The sequence below is a fragment of the Chiloscyllium plagiosum genome, unplaced genomic scaffold (assembly GCF_037043375.1).
Source record: "Chiloscyllium plagiosum isolate Xiang-an unplaced genomic scaffold, Cpla_swu_hap1 HiC_scaffold_35, whole genome shotgun sequence".
In the NCBI taxonomy this organism is placed as follows: domain Eukaryota; kingdom Metazoa; phylum Chordata; class Chondrichthyes; order Orectolobiformes; family Hemiscylliidae; genus Chiloscyllium; species Chiloscyllium plagiosum.
This window is the reverse complement of record NW_028270173.1, coordinates 25,390,340-25,414,488: the sequence shown is the minus strand read 5'-3', so window position 1 is coordinate 25,414,488 and position 24,149 is coordinate 25,390,340. Positions and strand designations below refer to the sequence as shown.

General features: G+C 42.3%; 1 long non-coding RNA gene across 1 annotated transcript in view; it reads right to left on the bottom strand.

Annotated features, from left to right (window-relative positions):
- The window catches only part of LOC122541374 (uncharacterized), a 59,570-nt gene that overhangs the window by 12,940 nt on the left and 22,481 nt on the right, over nt 1–24,149 (bottom strand). The window contains exon 2 of the long non-coding RNA XR_006309586.2: nt 2,529–2,685. This is a non-coding gene — a long non-coding RNA (uncharacterized LOC122541374). The remainder of the gene's footprint in view (nt 1–2,528; nt 2,686–24,149) is intronic.

The following is a 24,149-nucleotide window of genomic DNA, read 5'->3' as shown; positions in this document are numbered from 1 at the left end:
AAGGCACACAAAAGAGAGAGAGATTGAGGACGGGAAATAGGAAAAAAGGCAGAGTCTGGAAAGTAGGGAGGAGGGAAGAAAACACTTGGGACAAGGTGTTGTAGATCGTGGCTAAGAGAGATGATTTGGAGATGCCAGTGTTAGACTGTCCAGCTTTCAGGACAACACCATACAATCGTGGTTAGGAGACATGATTTGGAGGTGCCGGTGTTGGAGTGGGGTGTACAAAGTTACAAATCACACGACACCAAATTGTAGTCCAACAGGTTTAATTGGAAGCACTAGCTTTGGAAGCACTGCTGCTTCATCAGGTGGTGCTTCCAATTAAACCTGTTGGACTATAACCTGGTGTTGTGTGATTTGTAACGTGGTTAGGAGAGTTTGAGTTATGGGATGGCTTATAGGGATTTGGGGGAGGGTTGTCAAATGTGGGATATAGGTAAAGCAGTGTTACTTCTGCAATCATAATTGCTTATGCAAGGTAAAAGAACTAACACCAGTGTATAATTGTTTCAGCCAAGAGCTGAGTTAACAAGAATAAAAACTATGTGAAGAAAATACATAATTGCTTTTGCATTAGCTAAAATGTGCATACAAGAATGAAAACTATGCGAAGGAAATACATAATTGCTTTTGCATTGGCTAAAATGTATATACAAGAATGAAATGTGCCTGCAAACAATGGAAGATGTTACAGGCAAATAGATAAGGTGCAAAGAACATTGCGTTATGCCAACTTGACATATTGCCCTCATGTAAGCACTGAAACGAGCCAAATTAGCTACAAATAAGGGATAGAGTAAATAAGAGTAAGGGTCGCCCGGCTTGGTGTAGGGGGAGAAGTAAACAAGGGTGGAATGCAACTAGGCGGGGCAGAACACAATAAGGAATATTGATAGGCTGGAAGGCCAATGAGGTAAACGGGGAAGTACTGAGAGAGACTCAATTAAACTGTATAAACTGTGGAGTAATTTTTGGATTGGGGTGCCTACCTGTTCGACACCCGTCTTGCAACAACGTTTCAATAAAATTTGCTGCTTCAGAATTTGACTCGGACTGAAATTTATTACATTGTGAGCTCTGTTTCTCACAATTTGAGCGCTCGTTCAGGGTGTCCATCATCACCAGTGAGGTAGGCACCGTCGATGGCTGGGAAGACGCATCCCGTTCCTTTTAGAACGGTCCCGTGTTCCTCGGAGGTGGGTTCCCCCTTCTGGTTGACTGATCGAGATCTGATGAGAGTCTATCTGAACCAGGCGAAAGGTTGTGAAATAGAAAATTTAAGTAGGCACAGGGGGACGTTGAGCCAGGCAATTCTGTGCACGGACCAAGGTAGGAAAATTGACTTTTAAGTACTGCCTTGGTGGCTGGGATTGAGTTCTAGTAGTTAATAAGGGACTAACGAAGGAACTCAATCTGGGCTGTGCCGAGGGTAAAGAAAAAGCCTCTGGTAAAAAAAAGGAAATGGAAATGGAGGCGGGGTCCCTGACAACATACCTCCAGAAAGTCCGTTGGGCAGGATGTTGTGGAATTGGAAAAATAATACTTGTACAGGGGGAAAAGTTATGAAAAGGGTGATGAAATATTGTTGCTTTGTATGGACTAAGGAATCCATTCTTCATCCCATCATCTTCTGGCCAAAGTACGGGTCGGACGAAGACTATGTTTGTAAATATTTGAATTTATATGTCAACAGAAAACAGCCTTAGAGTCAGGAGGGATCAGATTATGCTTTGTGTCGGAAGGGCTAGTAGCTGAAGGGCTACTGAGGGTACGCTTTGTAACTAAATCATGGCCAGACATCCAGAAAAAGATTCAAAAGCTAGAGGGGAGGAGCAAGGAGCCTCTACAGGAGTTGTTGCGGAAAGCTCAGAAAGTGTCTGAGATATGGTATGTGTGTATGTGTGAGAGAGAGAAAGGAGCTGTACAGCTGGTAGAAAGTTTAACCCTTTGTGATTCGGTTTCAATGCATATTTGTTTGTTGGTGATTGAATGTTTGTGCTTTGTTCCCTGGAGCTTGAGATCCGGGACTGTTTTGAATCTGATTTCTATTATGGAAATTTAACATGATTTCTTTTAACGTTAAGGACTTACGGCGATTATGAAATAAAATGTTAACTCCTGTTCTTTTTATGACTGCCTATCAGTTTCTAACTAATCTCTTTTAAAAGTGATTTATGGAGGACAGTTGAAGTTTCAGTTCAACATTAGGTTGCAATAAATTATCAAAAAAAATCCTACACTTAATATCTGTGACCTTGGATTCGGCCATTATTCATGCACTAGAAGTCTTTTTTAACTTGAATAGACACATCCTTTTAAGGCAGCTCTGGTTATTTAACGGAGTATGAATTATGGGATGGCTTATAGGGATTTGGGGGAGGGTTGTCAAATGTCAACACCACGGTCACTGGAGAGATTATCTACCAATTTATTTTTCACCTCAGGCAGACCGAGTCACAAAGCAGTTTCGAGAATTAAGATTAATTCTGACCCACTCCGGTATCTCATTCTCGCGCATCACTTACTTATCGATTTCATTCGCTTCGCTCGACGCGCTTCGGGTGTTTTGCTTTTCCTCTTTCTGGGATTTCTTTCATCCGAGATTTCTTTCTTCCTGATTTTTGCTTTAAATTACTCTGTTTGAAGGAATGGGGGGGTAAAGAGAATTCTCCGTGATGGTACCTGTGGGATATAGGTAAAGTAGTGTTACTTCTGCAATTATAATTACTTATGCAAGGTAAATGAACTCACACCAGTGTGTAATTGTTTCAACTAAGAGCTGAGTCAACGAGAATGCAAACTATGTGGAGGAAATTCATAATTGTTATTGTATTAGCTAAAATTGTATGCAAGAATGAAACGTGACTGCAAAACAATGGTAGATGTTACAGACAAATAGATAAGGTGCTGTGAGGATGTAGATTAAGCCAGATATGCTTGTACAGCAGTAGTTATAAGCATCTTTTTCCCACTTTTACAGAAACACAGGAACAAACCCCAATTAGAAGGTCATAAGGATCAGTATGGTTGGGGAAAGCACAGATGGAGGGAGTAGATAATACCTAACAATGGGCCACAGTGGGATGTGGTCAAACGGCCTTGTGAGGCCAGAATAAGCATTTTGTCACAGACAAGGCCGGATAAGGCAAGAGATAAACAGGAGTAATGGGCGCCGGTCTTAGAGAGGTGGGAGATGTAAACGGGGAGGAGCAATGGGATAAAAAAATAGGAACCAAATTACATAAATATTGTGTATTCGTTGAATTCAGTGTGTGTGTCCCTGCCTTGTAGACAGTGGACATCGCACCCTCTTGCAAGGGCAACATAAATGACACAACTGATTCAGATCTTGTCTCAGACTGAAACTATTGAAGTGAGTGAGCTTTGTTTCTCACAGTACCCGCTCCCCATCCATCTCCTCCCCTCTCCTCCCTTGCCCAGCTTTCCAGTGACCGTGGTCGCTCCTTTGCTCCTCGGATTTACGAATGTGAGCGGAAAGGGTTTTATATTTCGTTATCAGCGGAGGGAGAAGGGGGAGGGGGAGGACATCGCCACCTCCCCCGCGGCACAGACCGAGTCAATTGCCAGGTCGGCGGAGCTCGAGCTCCAGGTTCAAATCCTAACGGAACGGGAGGGAAGGGCGCGCGAGGGAAGGGGGACTGAGGCGCTGATTGGAGGAGCGGAAAGCGCGGGCGGTTTGAACCCCAACGGCCGAGCCTCGAGCGCCCCGAGGGAGCGGCGGCGGGTTCGGGGAGAGGAGAAGCCGTGAGAACCAGCAACAGCGTCAGACCCCCCCGCCCGGCTACTGGAGTCTACTGACCCTTCCTTCCAGCATTCCTGATGAAACATCGATTTTCCTGCTCCTTCGGATGCTGCCTGGCCTGCTGTGCATTTCCAGCACCACTCTAATCTTGACTCTAATCTGCAGTCCTCACTTTCGACATTCCTTCCAGCTACAAACCGGATTCCTTCCTCCCAGCTCTCGTTACATCCACCGCAGTTCTGAAGAACCGTTACACCCGAAACGTTCACTTCACTTCCTGATGGTGTCTGGCTTGCTTTGTTCTACCAGCCTCCTGCTTGTCTACTTCAATAAGGTTATGGCTGATGTGATATTCCTCAAATTCCGCCCACCCTTCCACCCCACACACACGGATGAAGAGTTTTAAATGTACACAGTGACTCTGCCTCAGTAGCTCTCTGTGGCAATGAGTTCCAATGACACACATCCCTCCAGAGAGAAGATAGATGGTGACATCTTGCAAAATGTGCAGATTACAGAGGAGGAAGTGCTGGATATCTTGAAATGGTTAAAAGTGGATAAATCCCCTGGACCTGATCAGGTGTACCCGAGAACTCTGTGGGAAGCTAGAGAAGTGATTGCTGAGATATTTGTATCATTGATAGTCACAGGTGAGGTGCCGGAAGACTGGAGGTTGGCAAACGTGGTGCCACTGTTTAAGAAGTGTGGTAAAGACAAACCAGGGAACTATAGACCGGTGAGCCTGACCTCGGTGGTGGACATGTTGTTGGAGGCAATCCTGAGGGACAGGATGTACATGTATTTGGAAAGGCAAGGACTGATTCAGGATAGTCAACATGACTTTGTGCGTGGGAAATCATGTCTCACGAATTGAGTTTTTTGAAGAAGTAACAAAGAAGATTGATGAGGGCAGAGCAGTAGCTGTGATCTATATGGACTTCAGTAAGGGGTTCGACAAGGTTCCCCATGGGAGACTGCTTAGCAAGGTTAGATCTCATGGAATACAGGGAGAACTAGCCATTTGGATACAGAACTGGCTCAAAGGTAGAAGACAGAGGGTGGTGGTGGAGGGTTGTTTTTCAGACTGGAGGCCTGTGCCCAGTGGAGTGCCACAAGGATCGGTGCTGGGCCCTCTACTTTTTGTCATTTACATAAATGATTTGGATGCAAGCATAAGAGGTACAGTTAGTAAGTTTGCAGATGACACCAAAATTGGAGGTGTAGTGGACAGCGAAGAGGGTTACCTCAGATTACAACAGGATCTGGACCAGATGGGCCAATGGGCTGAGAAGTGGCTGATGGAGTTTAATTCAGATAAATGTGAGGTGCTGCATTTTGGGAAATCAAATCTTAGCAGGACGTATACACTTAATGGTAAGATCCTAGGGAGTGTTACTGAACAAAGAGACCTTGGAGTGCAGGTTCATAGCTCCTTGAAAGTGGAGTTGCAGGTAGATAGGATAGTGAAGAAAGTGTTTGGTTTGCTTTCCTTTATTGGTCAGAGTATTGAGCACAGGAGTTGGGAGGTCATGTTGCGGCTGTACAGGACATTGGTTAGGCCACTGTTGGAATATTGCATGCATTTCTGGTCTCCTTATTATCGGAAAGATGTTGTGAAACTTGAAAGGGTTCAGAAAAGATTTGCAAGGATGTTGCCAGGGTTGAAGGATCTGAGCTACAGGGAAAGGCTGAACAGGCTGGGACTGTTTTCCCTGGAGCGTCGGAGGCTGAGGAGTGACCTTATAGAGTTTTGCAAAATTATGAGGGGCATGGATAGGGTAAATCGGCAAAATCTTTTCCCTGGGGTCAGGGAGTCCAGAACTAGAGGGCATAGGTTTAGAGTGAGAGGGGAAAGATATAAAAGGGACCTAAGGGGCAACTCTTTCACGCAAAGGGTGGTACGTGTATGGAATGAGCTGCCAGAGGAAGTGGTGGAGGCTGGTACAATTGCAACATTTAAGAAGCATTTGGATGAGTATATGAATAGGAAGGGTTTGGAGGGATATGGGCCAGGTGCTGGCAGATGGGACTAGATTGGGTTGGGATATCTGGTCGGCATGGACGGGTTGGACCGAAGGGTATGTTTCCATGCTGTACATCTCTATGATTCGAAGAAAATCATCCTCTTCGCAGTCTCAGCTTCTTCCCTGCTGCTATTAGCCTTATTAAACTCACTAACTTCAAATAAAGTTAAAAATCACACAACACCAGGTTATAGTCCAACAGGTTTAATTGGAAGCACACTAGCTTTCGAAGTGTGGACTATAACCTGGTGTTGTGTGAGTTTTAACTTTGTACACCCCAGTCCAACACCGGCATCTCCAAATCATAACTTCAAATAATGTTGATCTTGCTTGGAGGCACCTCCTGTGCAGTGTAACCTTGTATGCCTCACTCTGTCTAAGCATCCTGTGATCTGTATGTCATGCTTACATAAGATCTACCTGTACTGCTCACAAACAAAATTTTTCACTACACTTCGATACACGTGACAATAAATTAATTGAAGGTAGTACACCTTTACTCTGAGATTATGCCCCCAGTCTGAGACTCTCCTATGAAGGGAAACATTATCTCAGCATTTTGGTGTTTAGCCCTTTGAGACTCCTATATGTCTCAATGACATCACTTCCCAATCTTCTAAATTCCAGTGAGTGGAGTCCAAACCAGTCTAACCTTTGCTCGTAAGACAATCCTTCAAATACTGTGGATCATCCCAGTGAGCCTGCTCTGAGCTGCCTCCAATGAAATATCTTTCCTTAAATAATGGAACTAAAATTGCTCACGGTTCTCCAGGATGATCTCACCAGAACCTTGTACAGATGCCACTTTCTCCTTTTTGTCGCATCTCTTCTGATGATACCACCATCCATCAGGCTGTCTCTGACATAACCTCATTTTATCCTCAACATAGGACTCCCTCCACACATTGAGGTTGACAGAGCATTCAGTTCCGTCCAGCCCACCTCCGACACTTGCACCCTCACCGGCACTCTTCCTTTCCAGGACAACAATAGGATTCCCCTTGCTCTGACTTGACAATCCACTGATGTCAACATTCAAAGGATCATCCTCCACCATTTCTGCCACCTCCAGCAGCACTCCCATCAAACACACTTCCCCTTTTATCCACTCAATATTCTGCAGGAACCATTCCCACTGTAAAACCCTTGTTAACACCTCCATCACTTCTCACACGTCCTCAGTTCCCCATCGCAATTCCAATGCAATCACATAATGCATAGCACTTGTTCATTCACCACCTCCCTCATCACTGTCCAAGACTCCAGAGTCAACGTTCAAGTGAAGGAGGTATTGTTTGTAGTTTTTTCAATGCAGTTTACTGAATTTGGTGTTTACAATGCAGTCTCCTTTTACATTGATGCCACCAAACACAGACAGGGTGACCACTTTGTCTCTATGTCTTCAGGAATGATCCTGACCTCTCCAGTTGCTTACCATATCACTAAACACCTTGCTCTCATGCTAAGACTTCTGTCCCTGGATAGCTGAAATGTTCTAATGAAAGCTCAAGAAAAAACATTTTCCACTCGGACACTTAACAGCCTAAAGATCTTAACATTGAATAATTCGAGTTCAGAAACTAACAACATTATTTTGTCACATTATTTCCTCCCCACTCCCTCCCACAGTCTTGTCTGTGTCTTGAGAGAAACAGAATTAATGCTTCAAGTCTTGTATGACTACTTCTGTTCCGAAGCAGAGTCATATCAAACTCAAAATATTAACTATTTCTCTCTCCATAGATACTCCCAGTTCTGCTGAGTTTCTACAACATTCTCTGTTTGTTTCAGACTTGTAGTCTCCACAATGTTTTGTTTAGATTTCCAGCTTCTGCATTATTTTGCCTTCATATGTGGCTGTATTTTCTTTGCTCTTAGTAGAGATGATTCATTCTGTTCCTTTCACGCCTTCTTTCACGTCAATTTAACATCTATTCTTGTTTTTCATCACCATTATCAAGCCCTTTGACATAAACCAACCTCTTGCTCTTCCTCTGTCTCCATCAAAAGTATAAAAAGGATAATTTAATCAAAAACATAAGTAATGTTTAGGAAACATTACTGTTGAGGAATGTAAAGGAAGTAAGAAATAAATCAAACAAGAAATTAAGAGAGCTAAAAGTCACCATGAAATGTCCTTGGCAAAAAAATTAAGGAGAATCCTAAGGCATTTTACATGTTTATTAGGAGTTAGGGTGTAGCTAGGCTCAGGGTAGGCCTATTCAAGGAGAAAGGAGGGAATTTATACATGGAGCCAGAGGAAGCAATTGAGGTCTTTAAGTGAGTACTTCACTTTCATTTTCATTAACAAGGACATGGATGATGGTAAGATTGAGGGGAGGGGGCGTATTTTGACATCTCGGGGTGTGTCGATATTAAGAAGGAGGAAGGGTCAAAAACTTTAATGTAAATATTTCCTGATAGCCTGATGGGATCTTTGAAAGGATACTGAGAGAGACAGAGAAAGAGATTGCATGGGGTCTTGGCAGAGATCTTTATATTCACTTTAGTCACATGTCACATCCCAGAAGAATGGAGAATAGCCAATGTTCCTTAGTTGCAATTCACATGGAATTTATGGTGAGTTGTGATGCTGGATACAAAATTGGCTTGTTTGTAGATACAGAGGATAGATGTGGAGTTATGTTATGAGGGTGTCAGTCTGACTAGATGTCTGTGATAATGCTCTGATTAGTAAGTTTGCAGAAAATTAGTGGAGTTGTAACCAGCAAGAATGGTTATTAAGGAATGCAGGAGGATATACATCATTTGGAAAGTTGGGCAGAGAAATGGCAGATGGAGTTTAATCTGCTCACGTGAGGTAATGCCTTTTGCGCGAGTAAATGCAAGAGGAATATAAACAGGAACTGACAGGACCCTTAGGAGCATTTATCAATGGAGGAATATTGGGGGTTACATGTCCTTGGTTCCCCAAAAATTGGAACACAAGTGGTTGAGGTCATTACAAAAAAAGATGCATGGCATGCTGGCATTAATTTGTTGGGGCATTGAGTATTAAAGTTGGTAAGTCATGTTGCAGCTGTGTAAAACTTTAATTAAGCTACATTGCAAGATTGTGTGAGGTCTGGTTGCCATGCTGGAGGAAGAATGTGGAGGCTTTGGAGTAAAAGAGTGTTTACCAGGACTTTGCCCGGACTTGAATGTATTAGCTGTAAGGAGTGGTTGGACAAACTTGGATTGTTTTCGCAATCGCATCAGAGGCTGAGGATTGGCCTGATAGAAATATGTGAAATTATGAGGGAACATGAGGGTGAATAGCCAGAGTTTTTTTTTCTAGAGTGGAAATGTCAAATAGCATATGTTTAAGGAAAGTGAGGAAAAGTTGAAAGGAAATGTGCAAGGCAAGTTTTTTTACATGGGGGTATTGGTGCCTGGAGCACATGGTAAATATGCTCCATAAGTAAATATAATACCAATATTTAAGAAACGTTTAGACACACATGAACAGTAAGGGAATAGAAATATGGACCATGTGTAAGCAGATGGGATTAGTTTAGACTGGCATCATGGTCAGCACAGATGTGGTGGGCCGAAGGACCTGTTCCTGTGCTCTACTGTATTATGCTCTATTTTCCGGTTTGAAGAAGAGTCATACTGAATACAAATTGTTAATTCTGTGTATCTCTCCACAGATACTGCGAGACCTGCTGAGTTTCTCCAGCATTTTCCATGTTTATTCCTTGAATTCAACTCCTTTTTTAACCAAGTTAAGAGGGAAGTGGGTATGATAGTACTCAAACTGAGCATCACTGAGCAGATTAGTGTGGTTATAACTGCTGTTGGATAACACTTAGAGGTACCACTCATTCCCCTTCATGAAAACCTTGTGCTAAATACATAAAGGACACTAGAGGGCAACAATTTGCAACAAGAGATACAACCATAAGAAAGAAAAGTATAACTATAAATCACTGAAGTATCTTCTAAGTGTGGAATAATATTGGGATTTTGGAAACTGCAAGGGCGATTTAACATTCTAGATATATGCAAATGGTCTGGGCCGAAAAAAAGTTAACATTTCAGGTCGAGGATCTTTATTTCAGGTCGAGAGAGAAGCAACTGGTGGTGATTTAACCTGAGGGCCACCAGACCTCAGGTGAAGGAAGACAGGTTGAGAAAGAGAGTCCTTCATGGTAACCTCAAATCGGTGATGGAAACACAACCTATGCTGTTAGCATTAGACTGCTCTGAAGACCAGGGATCCAGCCAACTGAGCTAAATCAATTCCCCATGAGATGCACAGTTAGAAGCGTACGAAAAGTCTTTTCACTAAAGTAAGGAGTTCAAAAGTAGGGAGTATATTTTTAAGGTGAGAGCAGAAATATTTGAAAAGGACATGCGGGGCAACGTTTTTTACACAGGGAGTGGTTAATGTGTGGAATAAACTGCCAGAGGAAGTGAAGGGTGCAAATATAGTTCCAATATTTAAAAAGACATTTGGATAAGTATATGAATAAGAAAGGTTTGCAAGTATATAACCAAATACAGACAGGTGGGACTAGTTTAGTTTCAGAACATAGTCAGCATGGACTAGTTGGACCAGAGGATCTGTTTTCATGCTGGATGGCTCCAATTACCCTCCCAGGGAGTGCATTTGATTCCAATCACCTTCTGGGTGAAAAACAAATTCCCAATTCCCCTCTAAATCTCCTGCCTTTCACCTTAAAGTTATTTTATTGACTGTTCATACAAAGTAAATCAAAGCATTACTTAACAAGCCAGGTTTCTTTCTGGAATCTGATTTGTTCAATAATACCGTCAGTTGGAATTATTTTGTTCATTTAATTTGTTAGAAAGGCAAGATTGCACAAATAATAAATATTGCACAATTATTATACATTTCCATTTCAAATCTATAAGTACATATTTTGCTAGCTTACGATAAATAGATTTTTCACATGTTGGTTCCAATATGGGGTCATGAGAAAAGCTGAACTAACAAAGTTGACTTTGAATGATTCAAACTGAACAGATGATGAATGAAGATAAAAGTTTCCAACTGAAAATCTGATATTCAGTTACAAATTGGGGTCCATTCCAATGTTTTCACAAGAAAAATATCAAATAGGCACAGTCATTCATCTTCACAGTGATACACATTGTAAAGGATATCGCTGCTAGACTTGGTCTGCAGCAGAGCCAATAAGATAGAAAACATATCTGACCTCATCCTCACCAATCTGCTGGCTGCAGATGCATCTGTCCATGACAGAATCAGCAAGAGTGACCACCGCACAGCCCTTGTGGAGAAAGGTCCTAGCTTCACATTGAGAATACCTTATATTGTGTTGTGTGTCACTATCACCATGCTAAATGGGACAGACTTCAAACAGATCTAGCAACTCAAGACTGAGAATCCATGAGGTGCTGTGGTCCATTAACAGCAGCAGAATTGTACTCCAGTATGGTTTGGTATATCTCCCACTCAGCCATTACCATCAAGCCAAGGGATCAACCCTGGTTCAATAGACAGTTGAGGAAATCATGCGAGGAACAATAGCAGACCAATTTAAAAATGAGGTGACAACTTGGTGAAACTACAAACTACTGCCATGCAAAACAGCATAAACAGCAAATGATAGACAGAACTAAGCGATCCCACAACTGATGGATCAGATCTAAGCTCTCCAGTCCTGCCACATCCAGGCTTGAATGCTGGTGGACAATTAAACAACTCATTGAAGAAGGAAGCTCCACAAATATCTCCATATATCAATGATGTAAGAGATGAACACATCTGATAAGGCTAACCCATTAGAGCAATCTTCAGCCAGAAGTGCCAAGTTGAAGATTCATCTCAGCCTCCTCCAGTGATCATGTGTTGCTGGAAAAGCGCAGCAGGTCAGGCAGCATCCAAGAAACAGGAGAATCGATGTTTCGGGCATAAGCCCTTCTTCAGGAACGAAACGTAGATTCTCCTGTTCCTTGGATGCTGCCTAACCTGCTGCGCTTTTCCAGCAACACATTTTCAGCTCTGATCTCCAGCATCTGCAGTCCTCACTTTCTCCTCCTCCAGTGATCCGTAGCATCACAGATACTAGACTTCGGCCAATTCAGTTAATTCCACGTGATATCAAGAAATGAATAGAAGCACTATATACTGCAAAGGCTTTGGGCCCTGACAATATTCCAGCAATAATACTGAAGATGTGTGCTCCAAAACTTGCTGCTCCCCTACCCAAGCTGTTCTAGTGCAGCTACAACACTGGCATCTACCTGACAATATGGAAATTTATACAGGTATGCCCTGTACACAAAAAGAAGCACAAATTCAAACTGATCAATTACCATCCCCTCAGTCTACTCTTGATCATCAGTAAAGTGACGGAAAATGTCAGCAACTGTGCTATTAAGCAGCACCTGCTCAGTGATGCCCAGTTTGGGTTCCACCAGGACCACTTCGCTCCTGACCACATTACAATCTTGGATCAAACATGGACGAAAGAGCTGAATTCCAGAGGGGAGGTAAGAGTGACAGCCCTTGGTATCAAGGCCTCATTCGACCCAGTGTGGCATCAAGGTGCCATAGCAAAACTGGAATCAATGCATATCAGGATTAAGCCTCCCACTAGTTGGAGTCATAACTGACACATAGGAAGGTGGTTGTGTTCATTGGAGATCAGTTTTCTCAACTCCAGGACATCTGAACTCCACCCCTACATTACTGCACGCCAGTCCCAGAGTAACCTGCCACACAGTGGGTATCCTAGAATTCACCGGCCTCTCTTGTATCTGCACCATCTTTAAGAGTCCATTGCACATCTGGAGTCAGGAGCTGTCATAGAGTGGTAACGTCATGGAAACAGATCCTCCGATCCAACTCATCCATGCTGCCCAGACAACCCAATGTGATCTCGTCCCATTTGCCAGTACTTGGCTCGTATCCCTCCAAACTCTTCCTATTCATATACCCATCCAGATGCCTTTTAAATATTGTAATTGTACCAGCCTCCACCACTTCCTCTGGCAGCTCATCGCATACATGCAACCACTCTGCGTGAAAACGTGCCCCTTAGGTCTCTTTTAAATCTTTCCACTCTCACCTTTTAACCTTTACTCCCAAGTTTTGGACTCCTTTACCTTGGGAAAAGACCTCTGGCTGTTCACTGTATCTGAGCCTCTCGTGATTTGAAAAACCTCTATAAGATCACTCCTCAGCCTCTGACACTTCAGGGAAAATAGTCCCAGCCGATTCAGCCTCTTCCTGTGGCTCAAACCTGGCATCATCCTTGTAAATGTTTTCTGTGCCAAGACCAGAATTGAACACAGTATTCCAAAAGTGGATGAACAAATGTCTTGTACAGCCATAGCATAACATCCCAACTCCTATACTCAATGTTCTGACCAATCAAGGCAAGTATTCCAAATGCCTTCTCAATTACCCTGCCTATCCACAACTCTGCTTTTAGGGAGCTATGAACCTGCATTTCGAAGGTCTGTTTATTCAGCAACACTGCCCAGAACCTCACCATTAAGTGTGTAAGTCCTGCCTGATTTTCCCTCCTGAAGTGCAACACTTGACATTTATCTAAATTAAACTCTGTCTAAGAGTCAACGTCATAGCTGTGGGTCTGGAGTCACATATCAGCCAGATCAGGTAAGGTCAGCAGATTTCCTGTCCTCAAGGACATTAGTGAACCAGATAGGTTTTCCCCTACCAGCAGTTTCATGGTCATCATTAGACTCATCATTCTAGATTTTTGTTGAATTGAAATCTCACCATTGGCTATGGCAGGATTCAAACCTGAACCCTCAGAACATTGCCTGGCTCTCTGACTTAACAGTCTAATGCCTTTGGCTGCCCAGCTCAGGTGAGTGAGTGTGTGCTTTGACAATGAGTGAACAGCCCATAGATAAGGCCTGGTCCAATCTCTGAGCTGGGTGTATGGCACTCAGTGCACAGTGTCTTTGCTGCAGCATTACAATAATAGTTGCCAGGGCAGCCAGAGATGCAGCATGTCAATCCAAAAATGTGTTGTAAATGGATGGGAGATGTCCCATGAAGTTCTTCGGTGCATTGCATGTGACTTGGTGTCCATGGAGTGCACCCTGAAATGTTGATGTCTGGTTTCCAACATGGAGCTAGCTCAGAGCAAATGGTGAGCTGAAGCAGCCGGGTAGTGTGACAGTGTAAACATTAGAAATTTAATAACTGTTCATAGATTGAAAAAGCAACAGGATCTCTGTCTGCCATGAAGTATTAAGTGACAAAGACAAACTTATACAAGAATTGAAAGCTGTTACCATGCCTGGGAGAAGCAGGAATCTAAGCTACATCAACAAAACTGTTTTTGACATTTGTTTGTTCACTGTTTGTTGTATGTCACAAGGACAAACATTTGCCCTGCAGGATTGTAAGGAGTTAATTTCAGGAAAGTTGACTCTTTCAGCAGACGGTCAATGGCAAATGTAACAAGGAACAAAGAAGTTACTTCTGATTAGAAGGCAAGCTGTACACTCAATGGTTTCAGAGAAATGGTTAACATTTTGAATGAAAGAATCGAGAAGATCATCAATAATGTCACACCATAGACCTGAAGGACGAGAAACCATGAAAGAATCGAATGCCAGGACCCTTTGACTGCAGAGCCTTGAAGAGCAACACTGCATGAAGGTCAAACTCTGGATGTCAGAGACAGACACTGGTGGTTAAACTCAGCCAAACTACACTATTAATCAGGTAATAGCCAAATTGGGTCGTAAGGCTTAACTTGCTTACTTGATGGGTCTTACTTTGTATGCTACATGCAATGAAGATTAATCATTGGTTCATTATTTGATTGCTTGTGAGATTTCTTCATGAGCAGCCAAATTAAAGGTAGCTCATGGTGATTTACGCAGAACAGTAGCCGCTCTGATTTCTATGTCAAGTTTTCTGGAATTTGGTAAGATCAGAAGCAAAACATTAATGAGTTGACAGGGGGATTAATAAGGAGATTAATCTGTCAATTAGAAACCCTCTGCTGCTTAATGAGTATCTCGCTGTGCCTCTTGTGCAAAGCATAAAAGATGGAGCCAGATTGTTGAGATCAAGGTTGGCATTACTGCATTTCTCATCTAATCCTCACTTTAACCCACTTCACTCTGACCCTGATAAACATCTGTCCCTGGAAACTGAAAGGTTGCTGGGATCACAGAATCCACTGCTAACGCAAATTATGCTAAGGTCTTTGCTTAAGGTCAGTCAATGTCACAATCAAAGTCAAAATTTAATATTGATCAAATTAGTGATGCTGAGAGGGCAAAATCAAACTCATGGAAATAGGGAAAGATACAATGTAATGGAGAGAACCCAGCAGAGAGATTAGTCGAAAACATGTAGAACGAAGAAGATAAAAACTGTTTCTTTCATTATTTCTTGTCAAATGATGGTATGTTTGTCAACTACACATTAGTGTGAAGGAAGAATTATTTATACATGTAACTTAATCTGCAAACATGGGTCATTTGTCTGTCATAGTTGTAATTATATACAAACAAATGTGCAACCTAATCTGTAAAATTGCAGGCAATTTTGATATCGGTTTCGTCTTACATTCTGGCAAATTTTCTTCATGTACATTTAAATTGGTTTTTTTTCAGCAGGAAGGAAATGTTATTGGTGCCTCCCTGCTGAACTCTGATTGCAAGGCTGGGAAATGGCTAGTTACATTTCAAACACACAGAATGTTCAAGTTTGCTCTTAACTTGAAGAAGGTGTTCTGAACAAGGGTCACTGGACCTGAAACATTAACTGTGCTTTCTCTCCACGATGCTCCAGACCTGCTGAGTTTTTCCATCAATTTCTGTGTTTGTTTCTGATTTCCAAAAGCCACAATTCTTTGGATTGTTTGTTTGTTTCTCTTGCCCAATTTTGGTTTTGAATTGATTTGAATTCTCATTGATGCTTCCTTTTCACCTGAACTTCCCTCAGAAGTTTTGATTTACTTTAGTCAACTTTCTGCAGTCAATTCTTCGCCTATGCCAAGTATTGAAATTCTCACTCGAGTTCCAGCCACATAACCTCTAATCCCAGATACTTTTACAGTTACATACCCAACTGAATCCTCAGATTCCCCTTTTAACATATTGCTGCCCTGGTTTTTTATTCCTCCATGACTATGCTCCAATGAATCCCACAGCCTTCTTTGTTTTTATTTTACTTCATTTTGTAAGAGCATCTGTTTGGAGTTTGCTCCAAAGTAATGCTAGCATCAGAGCGCTGTCACTGGATCTACCAGCCTTGATTTAAGGTAACATTAAGATTGTCAACTCCACTTGTATACTGTATATTCTAGGATGGTTGATAACATGACCAACCAGTTTCCAATCACTCTGCCCAAAACCATCCTGTCATTGGCTTTTTTAACTTATCAATCTTTGTGGTGCATTGCCAATTGAAAAGTGAACATTAAACATAATGTTGAGCATTAAAGAACTGTAATCCATCCCCCTTCTATCCAAAGTGTAAGATAAACATTGGTACTCTCACTCATTGTTTATGGTCTTGCCACAGGCCCGTACGTGTTGGAGTTCTGTGGCAGGGGTTATAGAGAGGGTCTTGAAGGCCAAGGTTAAGACGGCCCTTTCTCTCTCTTCCTGGGCCGACCCAATATTCCCTCTCTGAATGCTCATGGGAAGAAACTTTTTAATACCTTCACTTTCTAGTCTAGGAAAAATATTTAATGTGTTGAGTTTCTGAACCCCTCCCCGCCACAGGTCTGTTGGGTTGGCATAGCCTTATTATGGAACATATCCCTCTGTGCTTTTTTTCCAAATATCATAGAATTGAATCCCTACAGTGTGGAACCAGGCAACATCCAGACCGACCCTTCAAAGAGTAACCCACCCAGACCCCCTACCCTACATTTACCCCTGATTAATGTGCCTAACCTATACCTCACTCAACACTATGGTTAATTTAGCATGGCCAATTCACCTAACTTGCACATCTTTGGACAGCGAGAGGAAACCCACGCAGACTGGGAAGAACATAGACAATCACCCGAGGCCGGAATCAAACTCATGTCCCTTGCGCTGTGAGGCAACAGCACTAACCACTAAGCTACCTGAAGTGGGAGATGGCACGGGGCAGGGTGACACTAGGCACACAGACACACAAGATGGCCACTGAGCCATCAGTTGGCCACTTGACACACAAGATGGCCGCCGGACCACAATATGGAGAGAGACAGCAGAGCAAACTGATACTGCCTGGAGCCACCTGGATGCAGCACAATGCACCCACAATCTCTCTCTCTCCCCCCAGAGCACTGGTATTTCCTTGTACAATAAACTCTGTTGTTGGACCCGACTCTGGTTCCAAGGCTGATGATTTTCCCCACAATGTTCCCAAAATAGTGCACTGGAAAACAGGAAATCTCTGGAATATTCCTGTAGCCCTTCCTGGAATACTTGGATACAGATTTATCTGCCATTTTAACTAGGGCTTTCATGTAGCCATGACATTCTAAGTTAGTATACTTGATGTCCTTGAAGGAAGGATTCCGAATATTGTGTGTACAATACTGAGCATTCCTGGAGGCGAGAGCTAATGTTTTGTTGTGCTGAGCAGTTTTGTTTATCTGTTCATTAACTTCCTTTACTGATGTGTCTGTTTTGCACATGGTAGAGTTGTGTTTTGGTTGTATTGGTTGTTGCTGTTGATTTTTGTTGTTAATTGTATATTGAATAATATTTGCTGATGTAAATTTTTTATGGTATATTGTAAAGAAAGAAAAGTTGAATTAAAAAGAATCGATGTTAGGGAGGGAGTTCCAGGATTTTGACCTCACCACACTAAATGTACAGCGATATAGTTCCAAGTCAGAATGGTGAGTGGCTTGGTGGTGGTGGTGCTCGCATGTATCTGAATTAGTGAGATGTGGTTTTTTTTGTGTGTTTCAAAGAGTTTGATGACTGATTTGTAAGTATGTATGGAGCCATGGCAATTCTTTGAAAACAACTTGATACAGAGGTAGCTTTCTGAATGAATGGAGTTTTATTTGTACATTAAGAGAATTTACTAAGAGATGTAGGAGCAGATGTAGGCCATTCAGCCCATCAAGATTCAATGAGATTGTGGCTGATCTGATTATCTTCAATTCCATTTTCCTGCTTTTTCCCCACAACTCTTGATTCTCCAGATTTGGAGGTGCTTGTGGCGGACTGTGGTGTACAAGATTAAAAATCACACAACACCAGGTTATAGTCCAATGGATTCATTTGGAAGCACTAGCTTTTGGAGCGCTGCTCCTTCATCAGATGGTTGTGGAGTATAAGATCATAAGACACAGAATTAATACCCAAGGTTTACAGTGTGATGCAACTGAAATTATATATTGAAAAAGATCTGGATTGTTTGCTAACTCTCTCATCTTTTAGAATGAACATGTTGGTTTCAGTTCTTTCATGTGTAAATCACAGAACGTTTATGAAGTTACATTCTCAAGTGAACTTTAACAATTGGTGTCATGTCGGTCCAGATAATGCATTGAATGTGTGTAGTGCCCTGTGTGTGACTGTCTGTGCCACAATGTTCAGACTGATTCTCATCTAAAATATGGATTTACATAATCTTACATGGATTCATGCAGTTTTTGAGCAAAATAAAATGGAACTCTGCAAGTACAAATTCACCCGAACAAATGTATATGTGTATGTGTGCATGTAGGTGTGTGTGTGGGAGTGGGGTTATGAGTGTCTGTCAGAGAGTGTGTGTACATGTGTGAGTGTAAAGGGATATAAGTCTGTGAGAGGGTGTGTGTGTGCATGTGAGTGTGGGAGTGTATGTGTGAGTGTATCAGAGAGAGCTTATGTATGAGAGAGGGTGTGTATGGGTCTGTAGGAGTGTGTGTGTGTGTGTGTAGTGCAGTGGGCTCACCTGTAGTGTGACCAGGTTTGTTACCCAAGGGGATGGCCTCATCCAGGAACTTGGGTTCATATCACAATTCAGGTGACCCCACTGCACTACACAGACACAGAATAGAGTAGCTTCTATTTGTCATTTCTACCATATACAGCTGATTCGGTGAAAACAAGACAGCATTCCTCCAGGACCGAGGGTGCTAACATGGACAGCACAAACTACAGAATCGTACGCTGCATAAAGTGCATACAAAGTGCAAAACACACAAGTTATGATGTAATAGAAGAATGATGAACAATAGACATTTTCCTAGCATCAATTCAAAGTTGTGCCAAGAATTGCAGATGGGAAAGAACCCAATCTTACAGTGTTAAGGAGCCTGATGGCCTGGGGGAAGAAACTGTTGCACAGTCTGGCCATGAGAGACCGAATGCTCAGGTATCTACTGCCAGATGGCAGGAGGGGAAAGAGTCTGAATGAGGGGTGTCTGGGGTCTTCCACCATGCTCTTAGCCTTTTGGATGCAGCGTGTGGAGTAAATATCTGTAATGGAGGGAGGAAAGACCCTGATGATCTTCTCAGCTGAGCCGGAAAGGAATTTTCACTCAGAGGTTATGAGCCTTTGGAACTCCTTGTCACAGAGACCTGTGGTGATGGTGTCCTTGTGCGCATTTAAGGCTGATATAGATTGATTGTTGGTTAGTAGCGGAATCAAGGGTTATGGGGAAAAGGATGTGGGGTGTGTGGAATTAGCTAAATTCCTATTGAATGGGGAAGCTGACTTGAGGGGCTGAACGACCACTCTTCTTCCTATTTCTCATGGTGTTCTGGTTGGAACTATTGAGATAGTTCTTTTAAAGAGCTGAACAGGCATGATGGGCTGACTGATTGCCCTCTGTATTTTGTTTACATTGTATGACTCAAAGGATCATTGTTTAATTTAATTCCTTATTTCTCTACTCTCACCCTAATAGCTCATCAGTAGTGTGATATTGGTCTTATTTTTGCTTATACTGTCAGTTGCCCACTATCTTCATTGCAAGTGTAGTGACCAGAAAACTGAATATTGGTTGGAGTATGATTACAGCATGAAAAGGAGGAGAGAAATCTGATGAGGGACAAATTGAAAAAAAAAGCGCTTGATATCGCAGAAGACAAAAGAGAAAAGACAATGTCAGAAATGTTCCCATCTTCTCCTGAGTGTCAACAACATCGAGACAGTGAAAGTATTCCGCTGAATGAAACAGTAAGTATTATGCATGGGAATACTCACCAACATGATTGGAATGATTCTGATAGGTGCTGTTTGTGGAAAACAAGACTGAGACCTCTGCCCAGACTCCCTTGTGGAACAGCAGACACAAACTGATTCCATATTCCCATCCATCCTGATTTCCAGTTAGTTTTGCAGGGATATGCTGATAGATGGTAATGATGCTGGCAGCCTGCCATTACTGGGTTACTGGGATGGACAGCTCAATTCATCCCCTGACAATGTTTGTACATCCAAGCCCCACATATGAGCCATAGGCTAACCCCAAATGCAGAACAAAAGGGAAAGTAAATCACTTGGTACTATGCATAAATGGAAAAAAGATCTTTTTTCTTTCCAAACTCTAGATGTCATGATTTAAAGTGAATTAAATCTCCAGTCCTTTAAAAATTGAATGATAAGTCTGTCACTCTAACTGAGGGAAAGAACACAGACACCAGCTGCCAGAGTTCATTGGTTGAGGTGTGGTCTGCTGTCATTACCGCTGACAGCACCTTCCAAGCTCCTGACCTCTGCCAGTTAGAGGGACAAGAGCATCATCACCACCCATGAGTTCCCTTCCACGCCACACACCATCACAGCTTGAATCAAAATTGTGGAATTACCATTGCTGACACCATTCAGTCAAAGTCATAGAACTCCCGCCCAACAGCATCATGGCTACAACCTACAGCCCAGCAATTGTAACAGCTCATTACAACCTTCTCAAGGGCAATGAGGAATGGGCTGTGATTGCTGGCTTAGCTAGTGATCCTCCCATCCCATGAATACATATTACAAAGTTTAAAAAGCCATCTGTTTTTTGCAATTTAAATAGGATTCATTGACCTGTAGCTCCAAGGTTTTATTTATTGAAGCTGAGACTATTATGAATACTTGGCTGAGTCCCAAAACCTGAGGAATCATTTATCTCACTGAGACGCACAGTTGACAGTTTGATTGACAGTCTTAAGAAGTTATTAAAGGATTGCCTTTGATATATTTGGCATGATAGAGGTTAATATGCTTTTATAAGAGGGATATAAATATTTCTGAGTGACATTTTCAAGGAGAGAGCCATAACAGTTCCGTTTTGAGTCAGCGGTGCTGTCTCAATCGAGCTCTGTCTCAGTGTTTGGGTGTTCCTGATACAAAAAATATTAAAGGGTCAGCTTCACTCATCTTCTAAAAACAGTTAGATAAAATGCTTGTCCGAACAGCTGAGAAAACACAGGCAAAGCATGGATTTGAAACTGACTGAATCACAGGAATTATGGAGTAGAGATGATTGGTGGAGTTTTTCAAATTGAAACAAGTTATACAATAAGGCACCACAGGAATCTCTGCACAACCTTGACTATAACTAAGAGTTTGAGATTTGTGAACACGGCATAATTTCAAATTTTGTGGATGTCACCAAATTTTGAAGTGTGGTGAAGTGAGGAGGATAGGGAAAGGTCTCAACAGGAGGTAGATCAATAGGTGGAGTGGAGGGTGACCTTTTCATTTATTGGATGAGGTTTGACTGCCTGGGCCAGCATTTATTGCCCATCCTTCATTACCCAAGGGTAGGTAAGCATCAATCACATTGCTGTGAGTCTGGAGTCACACGTAGACCAGACCAGGTAAGGATGGCAGTATCCGTCCTGACATTACTGTACAGATGCTGATATCTCATCACCAAGTCACCCTTTATTTACTTGTGCAGTGGCTGTGACCAGCCAGCTCAGAGTCAGTCGCCTGAAGTGAGGAGGTTCTAGTCTCCTGATTTTTTTTTTGTGCTCTGTGACTTTCATTCTACACACAGGCTTTTGGCCTACACATAGTACTTTTGGCCTGCACATGGTGCTTTCAGCCAACACACGGTACTTTTGGCCTACACACAGGCTTTCGGCCTACACACGGTACTTTAGGCCTACACACAGTGCTTTTGGCCTGCACACAGTACTGCTTGACAGCAAGCAAAAGCCCACCATATACAATCGCAAATACTTTACAGATCATCTCCTAGTTTTACATACACACATGTAAATACATGTATTTATATCTTTTCAATTTTTAGCTGAACACAGCCCAAAAAAAACAAAACAAAACACAAAAACAAAAAAGGAAGGCAATGTCTCAAATCAAGAGAACTTCCCCCGCAGTACAGCCAGCTCAGAGTCACTCTGCAACTGAAGCGATTCTAAACTCCTGGTTATATAATTTCTTTTCTTATGAAAAACTCACACATTACAGCTTCTTTATTCCACAGCACCCATGTCAGGTATGTGCAGGCGTAGGACACAGTGAAGAAGCAATGAGTACAGAACACTTTATTCATATTCCGCCACCAAAAAAAACCCAGAATGCCAATGACAAGCAGTGCCCTGCTCATCAAGTGGTCAAAACAGTGAAGTGGAGGGGAGGGCAGGGGTCAAATCGAAATCGAACCAGAGAGGGAAATAAAACACTCCACACCCCACGGTGCCCACATCTCCCTAAAAACCTCGAGAATGTTGGTAGACACCGCGTGCTCCTTCTCCAGGGACACCCAGGCCTATCTCCCGATTAATTTTTTTTTGCAGGTGTGGGACGCAGTGAAAAACAACTCTGTTTCTCTCCATACAGTCTGCTGCTTCTACTTGTAACTAATCTTAATAGAAAATCTGGCATGGCTTGTCACACATGTCAGGCCCTCTAGGTTCACCGTTAGTACCACAACCATCATTCTCCATTATACCTGTCTCTGCCATTCTGCATCCTCCACAGCACAGTGCCCCCTTACGTTCTTTGATCAGATTTGGCTATTCTGCCACTCCATAAGTATCTTAGATGGCAATGATGTAATGATAATGAGACTGGACAAGTAATCCAGAAGCTAATGCTCTGGAGATGGATTTGCATCCCACCAAAACAGATGATGAAACTAGAATTCAAATAAAATTCTGGAATTAAAACCTAATCTAATGACGACCATGAAACCATTGCCATAAAAATCCATCAGGTTCACTAATTCTTTCAGGGAAGGTAATCTTTCAAAATTATCTGGTCTGCCTTACATATGACTCCAAATACACAGTAATGTTGTTGATTCTTAATGGCATAGCAAGTCACTCAGTTGTGAGAAATTGCTACATCTAATGGAAGGAATTAAACCAAATGGACTTAGACACATGAAATGACAATGACAAACCTAAAATTACTCCACAGAGGCCAGTATTCTGCAATCAAGTCACCCTTTATTACACGTGAAAAGTCCTTGACACTGATCCAGATTACTCAGAGCAGGCTGTCAGAGCAAACAGAATCTCTGACACTCCTGTTTATGTCTATCAGCTGGACCAGATTAACAGCCCCAACAGGGGAACTCATATTCTATCAGGTCCACTTGACTGACCTTATTACAAGCACTGCAAAACCTATCACTCCTAAGGTCTGTGCAAAAATTGGGAGAACAGTTCCGTTAGCCTGTTACAGTCATACTCATGAATTTATGTCTTACAGACAATGTCTAAAACACCATCCAATCCTATATAAGTCCTATCTTATCAGCAGAAGACACATACCAGAGAGGTGGTGTTACAAAGGATACAGTCAGAAGTGAAATGTGCTCTGCGTTCTTAACAGGACCCCATGAGCCCATGATGTCTCATGGCAACTTCCTTCTGATTTTTACCTATAATACCTCTTGAATGCTGAAACATGATTTCACACAATTAGACACCATTTGAAACAGCATTGAAGGTTTCAAGGGCACAGTGTGTACTCTGAAGTTAACACCAGGATTACTTGCGTACCAGGCGATGGAAACAGCTATAATGGAGAGGGTTAATGCATTCCACCATCAATGGATCATTTCTAAGCTCTTTAGTCCTGCTACATGCAGTTATGAATGGTAGTGGACAATCAAAGTAGGAGATAGACAGTCCACAAATATTCCCATCCTAAACAATAGAGGAGCTCAGCATATCAGTACAAAAGCCAAAGCTGAAAAATTTGGATCCATCTCCAGTCAAAAGTGATCAATGGATGATCCATTTCTGCTTCCTAGGATATCCCTAGCATCATATTCACTAGTTTGCACTCAATTTGATTCATACCTAGTAATAGCAAGGAACAGCTAAAGGCATTGGATATTGCAAAGATTATGAGTCCCAAATAACTTTCTGGCAATAGTATTGCAAACTTGCTAGCCAAAACTGGCAAGTTCCTGTACAGTTGCAAATCTGGCATCCAACCAACAATGTGATAATTTGTA